General features: G+C 39.9%; 1 long non-coding RNA gene across 1 annotated transcript; it reads left to right on the top strand.

Moving 5' to 3' along the window:
• Window positions 1–16,313: 16,313 nt before the first annotated feature.
• Window positions 16,314–17,850, top strand: LOC125141513. Its single transcript, XR_007140913.1, has 3 exons — window positions 16,314–16,420; window positions 16,620–16,812; window positions 17,093–17,850. It is a non-coding gene; the product is annotated as an uncharacterized LOC125141513 (long non-coding RNA).
• The last annotated feature ends 3,363 nt before the right edge of the window (window positions 17,851–21,213 follow it).

Here is a 21,213-nt window from a genome sequence, read left to right as displayed (position 1 = left end):
ACATTATTTACATTGACATTATTTACATTATTTACACTGACATTATTTACACTGACATTATTTACAGACATTATTTACATTATTTACACAGACATTATTTACAGACATTTACACTGACATTATTTACAGACATTTACACAGACATTGATTACACTGACATTATTTACAGACATTTACACAGACATTATTTACGGACATTATTTACGGACATTATTTACGGACATTATTTACAGACATTATTTACATTATTTACACAGACATTATTTACATTGACATTATTTACATTATTTACACTGACATTATTTACATTGACATTATTTACATTATTTACATTGACATTATTTACACAGACATTATTTACAGACATTATTTACATTATTTACACAGACATTATTTACACTGACATTATTTACACTGACATTATTTACACTGACATTATTTACAGACATTATTTACATTATTTACACTGACATTATTTACACTGACATTATTTACATTATTTACACTGACATTATTTACAGACATTATTTACATTATTTACACTGACATTATTTACACTGACATTATTTACATTATTTACACTGACATTATTTACAGACATTATTTACATTATTTACACTGACATTATTTACAGACATTATTTACATTATTTACACTGACATTATTTACACTGACTGAGGATGAGGTTCACTTCTGTGTTTGGTTCCTCTCATCTCAGGGAGTTTTTCTTCACCACCGTCACCTCAGGCTTGTTCATTAGGATAAATGTTAGAGATAAATAATAACTTCATTTTGAATTTTAAACTTTAAAATCTAAACTGTTTCTATACTTTGAGTTTAGCTGAATTGTGAAAATTGCTATACAAATAAATGAAATTGAATTGAATGAAATGATCGTGAACTAAAGAGACATCAGTAGAATGATCCCTTCTTCATGCAAAGCAATTAGCATGAGCATTATCATGATCGTGTCTAAACTCTGTACCGACTGGAACAGGAAATGATCGGTTTCAGCCACTGCTCTCTGTAAAGGTGAAATATCCTCCATTAGAGAAGAAATCTGCGTCTAAAACCATCTGTAAGCGCGTGTGAGCGTCAGTCCTCAAGCCCCTCATCATGCACCACACTATATTTCAATAGCACATTGATTGAGCAAGATTAGGCCTTTGTGAGTTTTCTGTATTAAAAGATGTCAATCTGCTGTGTGGATTCATGTCAGCTGCGCTGCCCAGCTGTGTGGGCTCGAGAGAAACTCGCCTCATTTAGGACCAAGCCAGAGCCTTTGCACCAAATACTTACTGCTTACTGTGGAGCTGCAGTCATTTCCCCCTGGCCAGGATCTGAGAACTAAGTGCATTTAAGAGCTGCCGGAAAACGGGATTTCAAACAAACACACACACACAAAACATACACACACAAAAAACATACACGCACATAAAAGCACACACATAAAAACATACAAAAACAAAGACACACACACAAAACACACACACAAAAACACACATACACACACAGCTTACACACTTAAATACATATACAAACACACACACAACATACAAAAACACACAGCTTACACACAAAACATGCACACACAAAACACACACATCAAAACATACACAAACACAAAAACAAATATACATGCACAATACACACACACACATAAAAACACACACACAAACATACAAACACACACACAGCATACACACAATAAACACAAACAAGAACATACACAAACAAAAACATACACACACAAAAACACACACATCAATACATACATACACACAAACACAAAGCACACACACAAAAACAAATACACACACATACAAAAAACCACACACAACATACACACAAAACACACATAAAAAATATACATATACACAAAAAACACACATAAAACACACACAAAACACATAAAAACATACATACACACGAAAAACAGACACAAAAAACGCACGCACATAAAAAATATACACATAACACACACATAAAAACATACACACACAAAACACACAAAAAACAAATACACACACACAAAACATACACACCTAAAAACATATACACAAAAACACGCACACAGAAAACAAACAAAACTCAAATAAAACAAAGAACAAAAAGACAGTTAAATGAGACCGTGAACTCAGAAGGACCCAAACATTAAACACGGCCCTTAACTTAAAAACTCAGAGCTCAAAGTAACTCCCACTCGTAATTACGACTTACATTGTTCATGTGCATTACACTCGTAAAGACGATCATTCCAGCATGACTTAATGACCTGCTGATATATTCTGTACAATAAAGCAAAAAAAAATCATTCTGATAAGCTTTGAAATTTCAAGTGGCACTTTAGGCTATTTTGGAAAAGCTTGCTGAGGTCATCGTTAATTACAGTCATCGCCTCAGAGCTGAGGCAAGATGTGAAGAAACAGAAATCCGGGTATTTTTTGCACTATGTTATTAACCTTATTTATCCGTTTGAGCAGAAACGAAGGCCAGGCTAATTTCCAGTCTTCACTACACTCTCACATTATCAGAGCTGCTAGGATTCTCTATTCTCTCACATCATCAGTGTCTCTTTGAGGCTTTCTTCTGGGACAAAGGCTGACTTGAAATTCATTTCGTTATGAATATTGATAAAACACATTGATTAAAGCTGGAAACTTGGACGAATTGAGCATGTAGCGCTAAATAAATCTAGCCCTCTCTGATACGGCTAGCTCCACCACCGCTGTTTGATTAGCCCATAGGAACCTTTTGGCATCAATTAAGTTTTTTCTCTTTTAATACATTATACTTTTATAACATTGGGGCAAGTCGTGGCCTAATGGTTAGAGAGTCTGACTCGTAATCCTAAGGTTGTGGGTTCGAGTCTCGGGCCGGCCACGACTGAGGTGCCCTTGAGCAAGGCACCGAACCCCCCAACTGCTTCCCGGGTGCCGCAGCATAAATGGCTGCCCACTGCTCTGTGTGTGTGTGTGTGTGTGTGTTCATGGTGTGTGTGTGTGTGTGTGTGCACTTTGGATGGGTTAAATGCAGAGAACGAATTCTGAGTATGGGTCACCGTACTTAGCCGTATGTCACGTCACTTTCACTTTATTACTGTATGTTTTTATACAATATTTGTCATTTTATAAAAACAGGTACTGAACATTTTTCATATTCAAAACACATAAACAAAACAACCGGAGTGGAATTTTGCGAGCTGTGACAGATTAATGGGATTTCAATAAATTTAAATGGGAAAAATAGCAAATTGCAATTTGAGATATGAGCAAGGTCACGGAACGAATTAAACTCGTATCTCAAGGTATTACTGTGTGTGTGTGTGTGTGTGTGTGTGTATATGTATATGTGTATATATATATATGTATATATATATATATATATATATATATATATATATTTAGGGCATTTGGCAGACACCATTATCCAGAGTGGGTTGAGGGCCTTGCTCAGGGGCCCAGTGGATACAGATATATTTGCTCGCTGTGCTCGTTACCTCTCTCGGTTTATAAACTCTTTCACTGTCTCGGTTTATAAACTCTTTCACTGTTTCACTCGTTCTGATGTTTTCCTTTATGAACTTTATGAAAAGTTGGCTGGAAAGATAAAATAATGGAGAAAAGAAGAAAAAAAAAGCCTTGAGGGGGTTTTGGATGAACATTCAGGAAGATCAACCATCAGCATTGAGAGTCCTGGTTTTGGTCCAGTGGGAAGAAAGGGAACATTTTTGACATTTAGTGCAGAGCTAAATCTTTCTGTAGATCAGACACATCCTCACACACACACACACACACACACACACACACACACACACACACAAACACACACAAACCCATCTGGAGCTCGAGAATATTGGCACTGGCTTTCGAAATTAAAAACTTTTAATGTGTCTTCGCAGAGTAAACAATATGAGTTTTGCCCCCAGCGTTACATCTGCAGCCCACCGTGTGATAAATCTCCTGATGAGATGACCAGGTTGCTTCCTCGAAAAATATTTAAACAGCGAAGACATACTCGTGTAAAAGCAGTGTATGTTTCCGCTGCTACAAACTGGTGGGTTTGACCGGCAGATGCCTGGCTGAGACGCCTCATCGCCCGGCTACAATAACGTTTGTTCTAACGAATATTTATTAAACACAACTTTATTTTAGATTTATACTGTGTGCTAAGAGCCGCTAACTGATATCGTTAGTTATTTTTATCTAGTAGCTAATATTTCTGCGACTTCTTTCACATGCTACTGTACATTATATTATAACAATTTCATTAGGCTGCTAATCTACTGCTAGACCATGTAGCACAATGGCTAGTAAACACACAGAAGAAGCTTTGCTGAACAACTCTTTCACATTTATTGCTAAGCATCATTGCGTAACGACATGCCGGTTTCAATAGTTTGAACGATAAGTGAGTAAAACGTCCGGCGGAAGTCACAGCGAACGTCGACTGGGTAAGAATATGTTAAAATCATCACTACGAAGCTCTGTGCACTTTCATTTGGCCTCATCTAGAGTGACTGACATGAAGGTCCTGGGATTTGAACTCATATCCATTAAATTGACAGCCCATACCTTAACCAATGAGCTACCACTTCCTTACATTTCCAACAAACAGGAAAACCAACCAGGTGAAGCTTACTTTGTGGCTTATAGAAGAGCGACAGACCTAAAGTTAAGGCAGACAAGAAGAGCTCAGGTGCTGCTACTCTGGTTAGCCTCATACTAATGCTAGTACTTCTAATGACGATGATGACCATCATCATTATCATCATTCTCTTTCTTACTACTTCATTTATTAGGCTTCCAGCCGTGAGATGTCGCTTGCAGTCTGTATAACATTTACATGCTGATAACACGATGCTGATGCTAAAACCCAAGATTTATGGGGCAACACATTCAGAATTTAACTCTCCAGATGCACTAAATTATTTTCCATGTCCTTAAAGGTGGGGTCTCCGATTTTTGAAAGCCAATGTTGACATATAATATCACCAAAACAAACACGCCCCTAACCCAAACGGGTCCCACCCCTGTATCGATAGCTCCGCCCACACATACATACGTAACCCAGGCGACTAACAGAAAGAAATGTGTCTTTATCATAGCTGAAGGGAAGAACAATAAGATTGTAGATAAACAAACAAGCAAAAATGCCACACAAGCATAATGATGTAAAGGACAAAGGCATATATTAGTTCTGTGTAACAAAGCAAAACCAACGTTACTCACCTATCGAGAAGGAAAAAAGCGCCTCGGCGTCTTAAGTAAAGTCGGCCACATATTCACAGGTCGGAGTTTCCCGAGTCGATAACTCCTGAGCTAAACGCTGTTACTACACAAAACGCGGTTGTAGCTGCCTCTCTACATTACTACGATAGAAAAGAGGTGTTATTTGTGTAGTAACAGCGTTTAGCTCAGGAGTTATTGACTCGGGAAACTCCAACCTGTGAATATGTGGCCGACTTCCTGCTCCTTCAGTTCTCTCCAGCGCTGGAAAGCTGATCCTATATTAACACGTCCTACTTCTTGCCTTATCGTAAGTCTTTCTTCTCTTTCTTTCTTTGTTTTTATCCTCCATGTCAATGTTAAAACCGCTTTCTGCTAATGTCACACCTGTGCACTGAACACTCTCTCCGCCATATATTGACAAGACACGCCCCTTTCTGCTCATTGACTCATTGGCTATTGGTTTGTTTTGATTTTCGGCCCGACTCAGTTTTCTGAAGCATTTCTCAAAAAGCGGAGACCCCACCTTTAAGCAACAGAACTGACAGTGGTGATATCTAATTTCCAGTGAGCCCTTTAAACTGGCCTTACTGTCACAAGCAGGTAAATCAATAATACACCTAAATACACTTTAATTATACACAGAAACTAATTTAAAAAAATATTAAATATTATTCTCCTTTGTTGGGGGCACGGTGGCTTAGTGGTTAGCACATTCGCCTCACACCTCCAGGGTTGGGGGTTCGATTCCTGCCTCCGCCTTGTGTGTGTGGAGTTTGCATGTTCTCCCCGTTCTCGGGGGTTTCCTCCGGGTACTCCGGTTTCCTCCCCCGGTCCAAAGACATGCATGGTAGGTTGATTGGCATCTCTGGAAAATTGTCCGTAGTGTGTGTGTGTGTGTGTGTGTGAGTGAATGAGAGTGTGTGTGTGCCCTGTGATGGGTTGGCACTCCGTCCAGGGTGTATCCTGCCTCGATGCCCGATGACGCCTGAGATAGGCACAGGCTCCCCGTGACCCGAGGTAGTTCGGATAAGCGGTAGAAAATGACTGAATGAATTCTCCTTTGTTAAGGAAGGGGAGGGTATGTTGTCTGTTGGCTTTATGAGCTTGTCGAAGCTTGATTTCAGATCTTGCTACCAATTAATGACTAGCGACGCCACAGCGTAACAGAATTGACTATTTTCTTTTTTTAAATATCCCATCTTTAACCCATTTAACATCTACACTAGTGTAATAAAAATGAGACAATATCAATTACTAGAAACAAACAAATGATGTGTTTTTTAGTGGTTGAGGATAAATGTGAGCTGAATTTTCTAGTATTTTAGATAAAAACAGAAATCAATACTCAGAACTACACATTTCTGAGTGTGTACTTTTTATATGAGCTTCATATTAAACACCACTGTAGTGTAACATGAGATAGATTGAATACTGACACATTCAAAATAAAAGATGACCCTGTACTCTGAAAGTGGTAGCCTAGTGGTTAAGGCGTTGGGCTACCAATCAGAAGGTTGCGAGTTCGATTCCCACATCCACCAAACTGCCACTGCTGGGCCCCTGAGCAAGGCCTTTAACCCTCAATTGCTCAGTTGTATAAAAATGAGATAAAATGGAAGCTGCTTATTGCTAGCATTAAGAAAAAAAGAACGTGAGTCAATAATCCAAAACACTGCTAATGTTTTTGTGTAACCATGTTGGGAATGAACCACACCGACGAGCAATATTTGTCTTAGCCAGCCGTGATGAAAAATCCAGCTTGGTCTGATTAACTACCAGTTAAAGAGTTAGTCAAACTGGTAGACTGCTGTTGGCAGATGAGTTATTGAATTAGCATTATTAGCTAATGCTGTAGTGTAGGCTTTTAATAAATAAGGCAATTTGTCATGGCACCTGCTTGGGTCACAGGATGATAGCACTATTACACTATGTGGTAGATTTTCTCCTTTCCGAAAACATTTACAAAAAATAAATACAAATCATATCAGTATTTTTCCCTCCAGCTTTTCACTATAAAGCCTTGAAACAGCTCCAGATTGCAAATGCAAGGAAACACAGCAATTTCACATCCGTTTGTAGTCTCAAGAAGTGTGACATTTATTCTGCCAGATCTTAGAGACACACAGAGCTCCAAAGCTCTGAGATGGAAGCCTGGGAGTAACATCAAATAGCTGTAACACACACACGGACACACACACACACATACACACATATATACAAACACACACACACACACACACATACATACAGACACACACACACATACACACACGCACATACATACACACATACACATACATACACACATACACATACATAAACACACACACATCCATAAACACATACACACACTCAGACACATACATACACACACACACACACACATACACCCACACGCACACACATACATACTGTACACATACACACACACGCACACATACACACACACATATGCACACACACACACATACACAAACATACACACATACACACACACACAAACAAATGAAAGATGACCATGTAAGGTCAAATATATTTTTCTAAGCATGCATAACAAAAGAAAAAAAAAGCAAGAAATTCAGACATAAGTTTCTCTATTAAAAGTCTGCGTTCGACTTCTGAAAACAAAGCAGAGTCCCTGAACCTGCACTAATGAGCATCAGGCCGATTTTTCAGCATCCGTGGCCTCACGCTTTAATGAAATCAGACCACAAGCCTTTAATTTACTTTCTCTACCAGGAAGAACGGACGTGAGGATCAACAGTCGAACCGAGCGAGCCGTCGAAACCGAGACCGAACGCATCCTTGGGTCAATATTTAATATTCCAAACGTTTTCAACATAACACAGGAAGACTCGTTTCCCTGTGATCAAGGCTTTGGACCCATAAAGGTCAATCAATCAAAAAAAAAAAAAAAAGAGAGAGAGAGAGATGAATTATGCATAGCTCGTGTCTTAGAAAGGCTTTAATCAGGAATCCAACACATCAGCAGCTTCTCACTCAAAATCTGCTTCAAAATATAAAAAAAGTATAAATAAAAATCTCTCTTCCGGTAATGAGACACTTCAGATCTTATGGATGGGAATCAGTGCAAATAGATGATTAGTTGTGTAATGTATTAAAAAGAAATCTCACTGATATTCTGTGCTATAAAAAGTCAGGTATAAACAGTTACGGTTGCCCTTGAAACTCCGAGACAGTCAGGAACAGATGCTACGCTGATTAGAATTGATTATAAACTACGTCAGACATTAACCTTGTTAAGTCGATTGGCTTGACGATTATTGTTCAGGATCATCATCAGCACTTCATCATCATCATCATCACCACTCAATACACAGCAGAGTTCTTTTATATATATATATATATATATATATATATATATATGACACCTGAAACCTTGTACACAGAGAATTGTTATCATTAATGATAATGAATCAATTAATAATAATTATTGAGTATTATTATTGATCATATGAGTAATAGTCGAAGATGTAGCACTTAGTAGTAAGTAGCAGAAGTCAGAGGCGTCGTAGAAGTAAATGGTTGTAGAAATTATATCCGGAGAAGTAGCAATATTGGGAAGTAGTAGAAATAGAAAAGAAATAGAAGTCGTAGTAGTAGGTGTAGTAGTAAGTATACAGTATTCATTGAATAAATATAATAGCTGTAGAAGTTATAGTTGTTTTAGTCAAAGCTAGTCAAAAACTAGAAGTCCTAGAAGTTGTAGCGGTATGAGAAGGTACAGTAGCAGTAGTAATAGACATAGACGTGGTAGGTGAGTTGACGTAGTAAGTACAGTAGTAGAAGTCAGATATGTAGTAGAAATAAAGAGATGTAGAAGTTGTAGCAGTGGCTGAAGAAGTAGTAGTAGAAGAGTCAGTAGAAGTAGCAGCAGTAGTAGAAGGTGAGACGGCAGAATAATAAGAAGAGTGAGTAGCAGTAGAAAAAGAGGCAGTAGCAGTAGAAGAAGGTTAGTAGAAGTAGAAGAAGAGTCAGTAGGGGTAGAAGCAGAGTCGGGATCGGTAGAAGAAGAGTCGGTAGCGGTAGAAGAAGAGTCGGTAGCGGTAGAAGAAGAGTCGGTAGCGGTAGAAGAAGAGTCAGTAGCGGTAGAAGAAGAGTCGGTAGCGGTAGAAGAAGAGTCGAGTCGGGATCGGTAGAAGAAGAGTCGAGTCGGGATCGGTAGAAGAAGAGTCGAGTCGGGATCGGTAGAAGAAGAGTCGAGTCGGGATCGGTAGAAGAAGAGTCGAGTCGGGATCGGTAGAAGAAGAGGGGATCGGTAGAAGAAGAGTCGAGTCGGGATCGGTAGAAGAAGAGTCGGGATCGGTAGAAGAAGAGTCGAGTCGGGATCAGTAGAAGAAGAGTCGGGATCGGTAGAAGAAGAGTCGAGTCGGGATCGGTAGAAGAAGAGTCGAGTCGGGATCGGTAGAAGAAGAGTCGAGTCGGGATCGGTAGAAGAAGAGTCGGGATCGGTAGAAGAAGAGTCGGGATCAGTAGAAGAAGAGTCAGTAGCAGTCATGGTCACAGGGGAGTAATTAATTATATTATTAATGATATTAATAGTGTTCATTTTTTCAGCTTTAACTGCTCTTTCTTTTTTTAAAAGCCGAGCTGTCTGAGATTTCGGGGGAAAATCGAGAGTTTCAGAAAGCGCTGAGAATTTTCTGTTTGTTTTGACTTCCGCAGAAATCTTCCCTCTTTACTAGTTTACTGAAAGAGTGAAGAACGAGGCTCAGGTAAAGGTGAAGAAAACAACGTGGTCCTAAACATGTTACTGAGCTGTAATTATACAGATAAATAAAGATACGGAGTTCAACTGATCGGGGAAATATTACTGGTCATTTTTATGCTGATTAATATATTAGACACAACATTAACATTTATAAAATATAAATTAAATATGAGATAAAAACAGGTTGTAGATATAAATACAAAAATATAATAATAATAATAATAATAATAATAATAATAATAATAATAATAATAATAATAAATAATAATAAATAAGTAAAATAGTTTGCAAAGTGGCATCATAATAATATTCCTGACATAATCCGGGGAAGAATTTAACAAACAAACAAACAAATGAATGAATAAATAGAAGCCAGATGTCAAGATTGTACATGTTTTGCAGCTTTTGCTGGAACTGCTGCACTGAATGGTGTGTGTGTGTGTGTGTGTGTGTGTGTGTGTGTGTGTGTGTGTGTGTCTATACAAGTGTGTTTGTGCATGCATGTGTGTGTGTATCTGTATGTGTGTGTCTATACAAGTGTGTGTGCATGCGTGTGTGTGTGTGTATCTGTATGTGTGTATGTGTGTGTGTCTATACAAGTGTGTGTGTGCATGCATGTGTGTGTGTGTGTCTATACAAGTGTGTGTGTGCATGCATGTGTGTGTGTGTGTCTGTATGTGTGTGTGCGTGTGTGTATGTGCGTGTGTGTGTGTGTGTGTGTGTGTGTATGGGTGTATATGTGTTTTTGTGCTTGTGTGTGTGTGTGTGTGTGAATGAAGACACACACATCCTGGTGACAGTTTCTCCGTCCTGTCACATGACCATGTTCTGTCTAGGTCTCTGATCCATTACGAGATACGAAAGCAGCTCAGATCTGATGCAAGTTCTAAATGTTTTCTGTGTCCCACTAAAGCAGCAGCAGTGTTGAGGTAAGAGCCCAAGACAGAAACAAATACGTTTAAGAGCTCAGGGACGCAGCCGAAGTGCCACATCACACGAGGACACGGAGACTGTTACACAGAGACAAACGCTGAGAGCTGAAAAGTAATTCAGAGATAAATCCAGCATGTCAGGACAATCTGGCACAAAGAGGAGAAGAATAGAGCAGGAAATAAGATTAACTTCAGTATAATGCACATCAAAATGAGGAGTCTGATGTCCTCAAACAAAGGAAGGGAAACAAAGCTGAGAGCAAAATGCTACGTTTAAATAATGTCATCAGTTTAGTTCTATAAGTGTGAATGGGTTTGGATTTGTAAATGTTACACGATTCAGACATTTTTATTCAATCAGTCTGTGCCTGTGTGTGTGTGTGTGTGTGTGTCACTGTGCTTGTGTCTGTGTGTCATTCTGTGTGTGTGTGTGTGTGTGTGTGTGAGTGTGTTTGAGAGTGTTTGTGTTTTGTGTGTGTGTCATTGTGTGAGAGAGAGTGTGTGTGTGTGTGTGTGTGTTTGTGTTTTGTGTGTGTGTCATTGTGTGAGAGAGAGAGTGTGTGTGTGTGTGTGTGTGTGTCATTGTACCATTGTGTGTGTGTGTGTGTGTTTGAGAGTGTTTGTGTTTTGTGTGTGTGTGTGTGTGTGTGTGCGTAAATGAGTCACTGAATTAAAAATAACTACAGAACGTTCAAAGGAAAAAAATTAGTGCCATTAAAACAGTGTTCAATTTCAGTGTTCAATGTAAATGGATGCTGCAGTAAGAACATCTGTAAAATAATTATAGAAAAGGAGACAAAATCTTTTCATTTATTAATTATTAATTACCAAGTCATTAATTAACAAGTTGTTTATGGTGTTTTTACTCCACTGGAGATAAAAGAAAAAGGAAGAATATTTACTTGTGTCTCAAAGCTTTATTTGACCAGCTCCTTATAGCTGGGGGTGCCAATACTTTTGAAAACAGCACCATCGTTTGCCAAAACATTGCTCGTGTAAGGAGCCCGTCTGTGTTTTCCTTTTTGTCTGTCTGCTGCCTTGCCCTGTTAATTGTTTGCTCCGCCCACTCATTGCTTACCATGGACACTAATTACATTCCATCTCTTCCCCAGGTGTTTTGTCTTTGTCTCTGATTGTCTCTGCTTTGTGATTGGCTCCTGTTTACTACATTTACTCTGTCTGTTCACTTCCCTGGTGTTGGTCGTTGTTGGTGTTTGGTTTATGCTGTTCTCTGCTCCTGTTCTCGGCTCCTGTTCTCTGCCCCTGTTCTCTGCCCCTGTTCTCTATTCCGATCTGTTTTGCCTGCCTATCTGTTTGTTTCTTGTTTTGGTTCAGTAAAAGTTATATCTGCAATTGGATCCTCTCTTGCCTTTTGTCTCAGCATGTCACATCGTGACAGAATGACCAACCACATGGATCCAGCAGAAATCCTGTGTTGTCTGTCAGGAGGACTCCCCGGTCGAGGAATATACAGAGGTTTTCGTTGACCTGTGCAATCAGGTCAACTTTGACGAGAAGGCTCTCAAAGACATTTTCAAGCACGGACTTAACGACATCCTACGATACTTGATGCCGTCTACCCGAGAGATAAAATCATTCTCGGAGTTTGTCAACTTGGCGTTGCTCCTGGGCGGGTCCACGCTAAGCTTGAGCAGTGTACGGACGCCCGAATGCCCCACAGTCGATCTGGCCGGAACCGGCCAGATAGACGGAACCTGCCAAACAGACCCGGGTCGACAGAACCGACTGGGTCGACGGAACCTGCCGAACCGACTGGGTCGACGGAACCTGCCGAACCGACCGGGTCGACGGAACCTGCCGAACCGACCGGGTCGACGGAACCTACCGAACCGACCGGGTCGACGGAACCTGCCGAACCGACCGGGTCGACGGAACCTGCCGAACCGACCGGGTCGACCGAAATGACTGAGTCGGAGAACGCAGTCGACATCATGACACCCAAACTCCCTGAACTCTCTGCCTGGCCTGAACCTATGCCCAGAGCACCACCCTGGCTGCCAACTCCGTTATGGTCCCTGGCTCGGCCTGTGGCACCACCCTGGTTTCCAGTCCTACTCTGGTCTCTGGCTCCGCCTCCGGCACCACCCTGGTCTCCGGTCCTGCTCTGGTCTCCGGCGCCGCCCTGGCCACCTGCTCTGCCGGCGCCGCCCTGGCCACCTGCTCTGCCGGCGCCGCCCTGGCCACCTGCTCTGCCGGCGCCGCCCTGGCCACCTGCTCTGCCGGCGTCGCCCTGGCCACCAGCTCTGCAAAAACCCGACCCGTCCCCCTACCCTGGTTGCGCCTCCTGGACTGGGTTTTGTGGACTTGGGAGCATCTGGAAGCCACTCGTGGGGGGGGGCCCTCTGTAAGGAGCCCGTCTGTCTTTTCCTTGTTGTCTGTCTGCTGCCTTGCCCTGTTAATTGTTTGTTCCTGTTCTCTGCTCCTGTTCTCTGTTCCTGTTTGTTTCTTGTTTTGGTTCAGTAAAAATTCTATTTGCAATTGGATCCTCTCTTGCCTTTTGTCTCAGCATGTCACATCGTGACAGCTCGATGTACACAGCAGACATCGACCAATATGCGTATATTTATCCAGGGTGAAAGTGAGTGTGTTACAGATACATATGCTAATTATTTTGGAAAGCAGGTTGCAGTCAGATGTCAGTTGTGGCTTTGACACTGGAGACTCCTTCCTTTTTTTTTTAATTACGTGTTTTATTTACTTTATACTATTGGTTTAGTCTCAGATGATGTTTATTTATTATAAAGATGATAAAGTATAACAAGGAGCACTTATAATACAGTATAAGCCATCGGTCAGAGCTGCTGTTATAGAAAACTAATTTATACCTTCTGACCAATCAGAATCCAGAATTTACCAGCGCGGGGATGAAGCACCCCTGGAGCTGTGAGGGTTAAGGGCCATACTTAAGGGCCCAAAAGCAGCAGCTTTGCAGTGCTGGGGCTTGAACTATGATCTAGAGCGTTGCATTGGGATTGGGCTCACGCGGGACCCAAGGCAAATCTCGCGGGGGCGGGAGATTCACCTTTGCCCCGGGCGAGAGTGGGCGGTCAGAAAATTTAGCGGGAGATCCGCGGGACCCGGTGGGATTTGGTGTATAGCCTAATAATAAGAATGGAGTCAACACATGACGTTGAGAAGAAGATTAGTATTAGCATTAGTATGAATTTATCTTATTTAAATGCAATCATGTTTAATTCTGTTATTCTGGACATTAGCCTGAACTAATAATTAGTCTGATCATGTGTATACAATCAAAATTTTCACAAGCTATCAAGAAAAAATCCGAGGGAGTGGACACAAACATCGCAGGTGCGGGCGGGAGTGGAACACACAGCTTGGGGCGCGGGCGGTCCTGGCCAAACTGAATATTTATTGAAAAATTAACTACAACTGATTTGTAATGTTCAACCTTTTTCATAAGGAAACTAACTTTAGTTTTGCTTAAACACAGGATTTGGAACAACCAGAGCTTGATATTACAAACACATAAGAAATTAAATTTGAAATAAAAGACACATCAGTGGTTTTCATTTCGCAAACTTTAATATAAATAAACTTTTTGACAAACTCCCCCTCATTAAAGTTCCAGGCAGATTTTGCTGTTTCTGCTGCCACAATAAAGCTTTACAGCCTTTACAGCAGCTTCACTTTCTGATTTAGCTTTCATGAACAGTCTGCCGGGAAACCAGACTTTTTTTTATCTCCTCCACCTTCTGGAGCTTCTGCTTTACGTCCAGGTCCTTATACTTCTTATAATGTTTCGTGTCATTGTCTTCTTATGTTATATTCTTTCGTTACAGACACGTTAGCTCCGTTAGCACACAAGACAAACAGGTCTTTCCTTTATATCCGTGAACAGATAATCTGCCTCCCTCCTGTCTTGAAAGCTCCTATTGTCCATCTTTTGTTTGGACATTTTTGTGGAGGGTGAATTAACTTGCCCGATGTGACTGTAACATGGTTGTTAACGACTGTCAACAGATAATGAGGGTCGCTTGCTGTTCGTGACTACGCGTCAATACAGTGGCAAGGCATTCTGGGATCTGTAGTATTAGCGGAGCATGCGGCTAGCCAGCTGTAATGCACATTTGATATGATCTCACGGGCCAAATATAATTACACCGTGGGCCAAATTTGGGCCAGAGTTTGACACCCCTGCTCTAATGCATGCTGCAGAAAGTTTTGCACATTGCATCTATTATTAATAATTGTAATTATAAAATATTATATTATATTTTATTATAATAAATTTCTATTTATAACTCATATTTATTTTTTATAATTAAATTGGACGTTCCAGTGGGTTCGAGTGTCACTGGATGCTTCTGTAAATGGATGAATACATAAACAGTATGTTAGTGCATCATTCTTCACAAAAATATTTACATCTGTGGTCATTTGGAACAAAGAGAAATATTTGCATCACATGCAGTGGATATTTACTAAAGTTAAACATTTGTGTTAAAAGTCTGGCTCTAGACACATGAATTACATGTAAGGTGATTTTATACGCATACACACACACACACACACACACACACACACACTACTGTTTAGCTACCGAGAGATTGTTTTATCCCAAATGTGAACAAATGTGAAACAAAAGTAAACATCTGTTCCATTTTACCTTAAGATCAGTGACACATGAACATCATGTATGTAATGTATTATAATATTTATTACAATTCTAATAACCAAGGTTCTTACACCTGACACAAGCCGCTAGATGAGAATATGTCGAAATACTGTATAATGTACAGAAAATGAGTTCATAACATCATCTTTAAAGATTTAAAGCATTTATTATCATATGCACAGTAAGGAACCAAGTTGTCCAGTACAATGAGATTCTTTCTTTGCTGTCCACAGCGAATGCACGACTAGTACAAAGAAAAGAAACTGTAAAAAAAAAAAGTAAAATCAAGTAAAAAAAAAATCAAACTTAGTAATAAATACAAACAGAGTTTGAAAATAAATAAATAAATAAATAAAAACTATGCAGCAGATAAACTATAAAATGATAGAAATATAGACTGATAATATAGCATACATAACCCATTATAATGCCTAAACCAAGCTAGTATTATTCTACACAGTGTATTGTTTAATAAATGAGTTTATTACATTTGACATAAAATACAAAACCCATCATAATATCGAACACACGTTCAAAGGGTATAGATCATTTGACATCTCTCTCTCGCTCTCTCTCCCCGTTTATTATCTCTGTCTCTCTCTCTCTTTATTCTCTCTCTCTCTCTCTCTCTTTATTCTCTCTCTTTCTCTCCCCCCCCCTCTCTCTCTCTCCCTCTCTCTCTCTCTCTCTTTCTCTCTCTTATCGCCCTCTCTCATTATTCTCTCTGTCTCTCTCTCTCTCTATTACCCCCCCCCTCTCTCTCTCTCCAAAGCACTGACACTGGACGCTGTAATTGTTAAATAACGATCTCCTTACATCTCCTTACAGAAATCCCACCACACGAATGACTCAGTGTCACAATTTGAAGGTGAAGGTGGATAAAAGGGCAAAGAATTTATATATTAAATTATAAAATTTACACACTTTGAAAATACACACATGAATTTGAAGAACAAACCCCAAGAATCAATCTATCTATCTATCTATCTATCTATCTATCTATCTATCTATCTATCTATCTGTCTGTCTGTCTGTCTGTCTGTCTGTCTGTCTGTCTGTCTGTCTAGTTCAGAGAGAAGTTCTATAGCAAATTGTATCATCATCTTTGGAGCTTAACGGAGCAGGAGACCACACATCAGTAGCCGATGTGACATAAACACGTTATAAACCTCCTGTATTACATTATAAAATCAGCTCGACATCCAAACTGGGATAATGTACAGTAACGGGAAGGACGTGGAGAACGAATTCCAGCCTGAGGTGAGATCCTGTCTCCACACACTTCCTTGTTTATTACAGTTTAATGGTTTAAGTGTTTGGAGTGCCGAGTGGAGAAGCACTCTACATCCTGTAAGAACCTGATTTCCTCATGTTTGTTTATATAAATAATGCATTCTCAGCTGCAGCTCACTGTTACGAATGAATTATTAATGATTCCGACATTCACACCCAAACCTGACCAATCTGACAAATCGGATTGTGACAGAAACCCGTGTGAGCTATCTGACATAACATTCATTATTTCTCGTACTACCTGCAGGAATTCATCAGATTGTGACACGGAGGTGAAATCGCCTGCGGAGGAGAGAAAAAAGAAAAGAAAATGATCGACAGAAAGCAAGATATTTATAATGTATGCTATTTAATTCTTCCAAGAAGAAGCCTTTGTTTTGTCACACAGACATTAGAATATAGTAAAATTCTTTCTTCACATATCCCAACATTGGAAGGTTGTGGCTCAGTGTATGGTCAGCCATGATACGGTGAGAGCTAGGGGCCTTGCTCAGGGGCCCAACAGTGACAACTTGAACCCTGATTCTCCAATCGACAATCTAAAGCCTTAAATTCTTGAACCACCACAATACACACAATGAAATAAAAAGGTGGAGGTACATGAATGGAGCTTGTGGTCAGTCAGTCAGTCAGTAAAATGGAGCATGTGATCAGTCAGATTTAAGAAAAAAAAAAGTTAGTCTAATAATTGGATTCAATGCTGCGTGATCATGTAGTGATCGTGATCATGTAGTGTTAATGTGAACCATCACTAGGTGAAATGTCACCTGATTAAACAGAGTAGGAATAAACAGCGGTGTGGTGACGTGAGTGTAACACCAGTGTTGGGGGTTTGATCCTCAGCTCGGGTTTGAACTCAACGTTTGATTAAATTCTACATAAAATGCAATACAAGATACCTTTCTACATAACCTATACACATAGGTTAAAAAATTATTTGACATACTATAAGTAAAAGCCCACAAACATTGAATCTCTAATGGCTGTGAGCTTGTCTAACTGAGAAAATGAAAATAAATAAATAAATAAATAAATAAATGAAAATAAACCTCTAATTCATTATTCATTCATGATTGCTTCTTATCTTGTTAAAAATTGTTGTAAAAAAAAAAAAAAAAAAAAACCACTCTGTTCTTATACAGTAAATGTTAGAATTTTCAGGTTGACTCAGAGATCGTCGGCGTCCGAGCCGAATTAGACTGGTTTGGCTGGCTTGGACTATTCACTTCCTGAACCCAAGGGGGCGTTCTGGCAGGCTTTGTTTATATCCTGTGTCATGTGTCTTTGTTTGTTTACGTGTGTTTGCCCTGCTCGATCCTTAACCCGTTCCCACCTCTGCACACCTGGAACAGGTGAAACATGGGAGGAACTCGTGTATCCCTAATTACCTCCCCTATTCATCCCTGCGTCTTTTTTTCCTGCTGTGTCCTCGTTGTTGTTTTCTTCCTGTATCTAGGTCTTGTTTGCTGTCTCTTGCTTTTATATTTCAGTTTCAGCTGCCTTCTGTATTCCATTTTCTGTATCTTTGCTTATTTTTATTTTTTGTTATTTCTTTTAATAAAACCCCTGTCTGCCTGCTATCCCTGCGTCGGGTCTGGATGTTGTACCCATCGGACCTCGCAGAGACTGTGACTGAAATAACAGCAACATTCTTTGAACGTCTTTAAGTATTTATTCGGAGGAAAGTTGTACAATTCTATTGTAAACAAAAGACTTGACGTGTTCACTGGTGGTTTGGCGAGTTTATTACAAAAAAATACCGAAGACTGTCACAGAGCGTCTATGTTCAGCACATGTTTATCTTTAAAGTGAACTTTATTGCCATTCAGCCAGGCTACAGCATGTGCGTTGTGTTTCTCCGAAGCTCCAGTGTACAGTTGTAAACATACAAAGACCAACAGGCACAACAGGTGACCGATAAAACTGCACACTAGACAGTACATAATACAGTATACACGAGCGTTCACGGTGAAGTCAGATTATTGCACACGAAATGTCACATGGATAGTGGAATAATATCAGATTGGATTCCCTCTCCTCATCACCATCACTTAGAATACTGAGGGATTTCCAGGTCAAGAGTTATGTCCTGGTTCTAGTGTTCATTGTTTTGTGTGTTTGAATAAACTCCACACCTTCCTACTTCAGAACCCTCACATGGTTGAAATATTGCACGATAATATCTGTAATCGTAAAGCTTACAACAGTCAACAACAAGAAGAAGAAGTGAATCTGTAAACAGACAGGACATTAGACTAAACATGAGTCAGTATAGTAAAGAAAAATGCATGAGGACATACTGTAAGAGAAATATTGCACCTGAGTTGCACAATTAATGTCAGTTTGCATTATTTGGTTAAGTGGATAAGTGCCATTGAATGTAAACGAACTATCTGTGATCATTACTGTAATAGATAATAAAAAAATAATAATGTGCTCAAGTGGTGAAAGCGACTAAGTGCGAGTCTTGATATTACAGACTGACAGCATGTGTGTTTCAGCCATCACGGTCATGCCAGGACACAGGGTTCCCTTTCGGAACGTGACAATGTGTAATGGCTGATGCTATTCTCGCTGTGGAGGTCATGTGATGAAGCAGAGCATGCCAGCAAGACCATAAATGTGAATCTAAGTCACATTACTCCAGCTTCTTGTCTTCAGGAAGTGATCTGTGTATGTAATGTTGTAAATTGTCTGTCTTCAGAAGATATATAAAGATTAGGTTCTTTGCTTCTTTATCATAACGTAAGGTAAAGTAATGTGACGTGACATACGGCAATGAAAACACACACACACCCGTAGCAGTGGGCAGCCATTTATGCTGTTGCGCCCAGGGAGCAGTTGGGGGGGTTCGGTGGCTTGCTCAATGGCACCTCAGTCATGGTCGGCCCGAGACTTGAACCCACAACCTTCGGGTTAGGAGTCAAACTCTCTAACCATTAGGCCACAACTTCCCAATGCCTGCTGTTTGGAGGCATTAGTATTGGTGTTCCCACAGCATCAGCCATGTCGCATCATGAAGTTTCCTCGAAAGGAAACTTTTACGTATGTAAACCGGTTCCCTGAGAAGGGAATGAGACACTACGTCCCCGGTCGCACTCTGGGCGTCCACTCGCACTTCTTTCAGACAAGCTGGAATAATGTAACACAGATCCTGTCATTAACATGACTGTAAATATCAAGAGTGGAGAACAAGCTACACCTCTTATATTCATTAACGTTTATATAATCCCCGATATCCAACGGTTTGAAATGCGAAAGCAGGCACACGTGGATATGTTACTGTACTTCCAAGCTGTATTCACATGAAATCCTAAATTTGGTGGAATCATATTAGCTAATGGCTCATTAGCTCGGTGAGTCTGTCTGTACTTCGATTCACTTCGTCACTACACTTCCAGGAAGAGAAATAATTCATGAAGGACTACGTGAATCATTCATGTAAAGCTGCTTCCTGTTTCATTTTGTAGCTCGGGGTTTTGTCTCTGTGACATGTTCCAGCCTCCGGGCAGCTTTCAGTCCCTCAGCAGATCCTCAGCTCTTTTTATTCACCTTTTTTTTTTTTTTTTTGGAGAGTACAGGGACATCCTCCAGGGGACAGATTTGTCAGAGTAATAATAGGAAAGGAAGTTGAAGAAACCTGTTCAGAGCTCAGTGCAAGGCAAGGACAGACTGAACATGAATGTTAGTGAAACGTCCTCTTTATTTGTATTTCTGTGATTTTGGTGACATTTTAATATGATAATATTTAATATAATATTTTCATTTATTAATTTTTTAAAGTCATTACAAACTTCTGTTATTTTTTTTTTATAATCCCACCTTCTTGTTGTAAGATATTCTACATATTCAAACCTGGAAATGAAATAAATAGTTATAATCCGAGCGATTTTATTCGTAATCACATTAAAAATGTTAGTTTTAAATTTGTAAATTTGACAAAATTAAAGAAACAGATTCCAAAGATCTTGTCATGGTTCGGAAACCACAACGAATCAAACCCATGCTAAGGATTAAAAATGGCCCTGCTTTTATCTAATTAACAAACGACATGACAAAAAACAACACGTGAAGACAGACACGTGCCTGAAAACAAAAACTCGACAAGGCAAAATGGAACTCTACGGTAAACAATAGCTTGACAAGAAAAATAAGGCAAAACATTAAAGGTAACACGGCACCCGCCAGCGCCCCCTCTGGTAAATGAAAACACACAGACTTTTGTCTTCAGACGTAACATTTGGCTGAATGTCTGGAAAAAAATAACAGACCCTGGAACATTCATTCATTCATTCATTTCCTACCGCTTATCCGAACTTCTCTGGTCACGGGGAGCCTGTGCCGTCTCAGGCGTCATCGTGCATCGAG

The sequence above is a fragment of the Tachysurus fulvidraco genome, chromosome 6, assembly GCF_022655615.1.
Source record: "Tachysurus fulvidraco isolate hzauxx_2018 chromosome 6, HZAU_PFXX_2.0, whole genome shotgun sequence".
In the NCBI taxonomy this organism is placed as follows: domain Eukaryota; kingdom Metazoa; phylum Chordata; class Actinopteri; order Siluriformes; family Bagridae; genus Tachysurus; species Tachysurus fulvidraco.
This window is presented reverse-complemented; position numbering and strand designations above follow the sequence as displayed.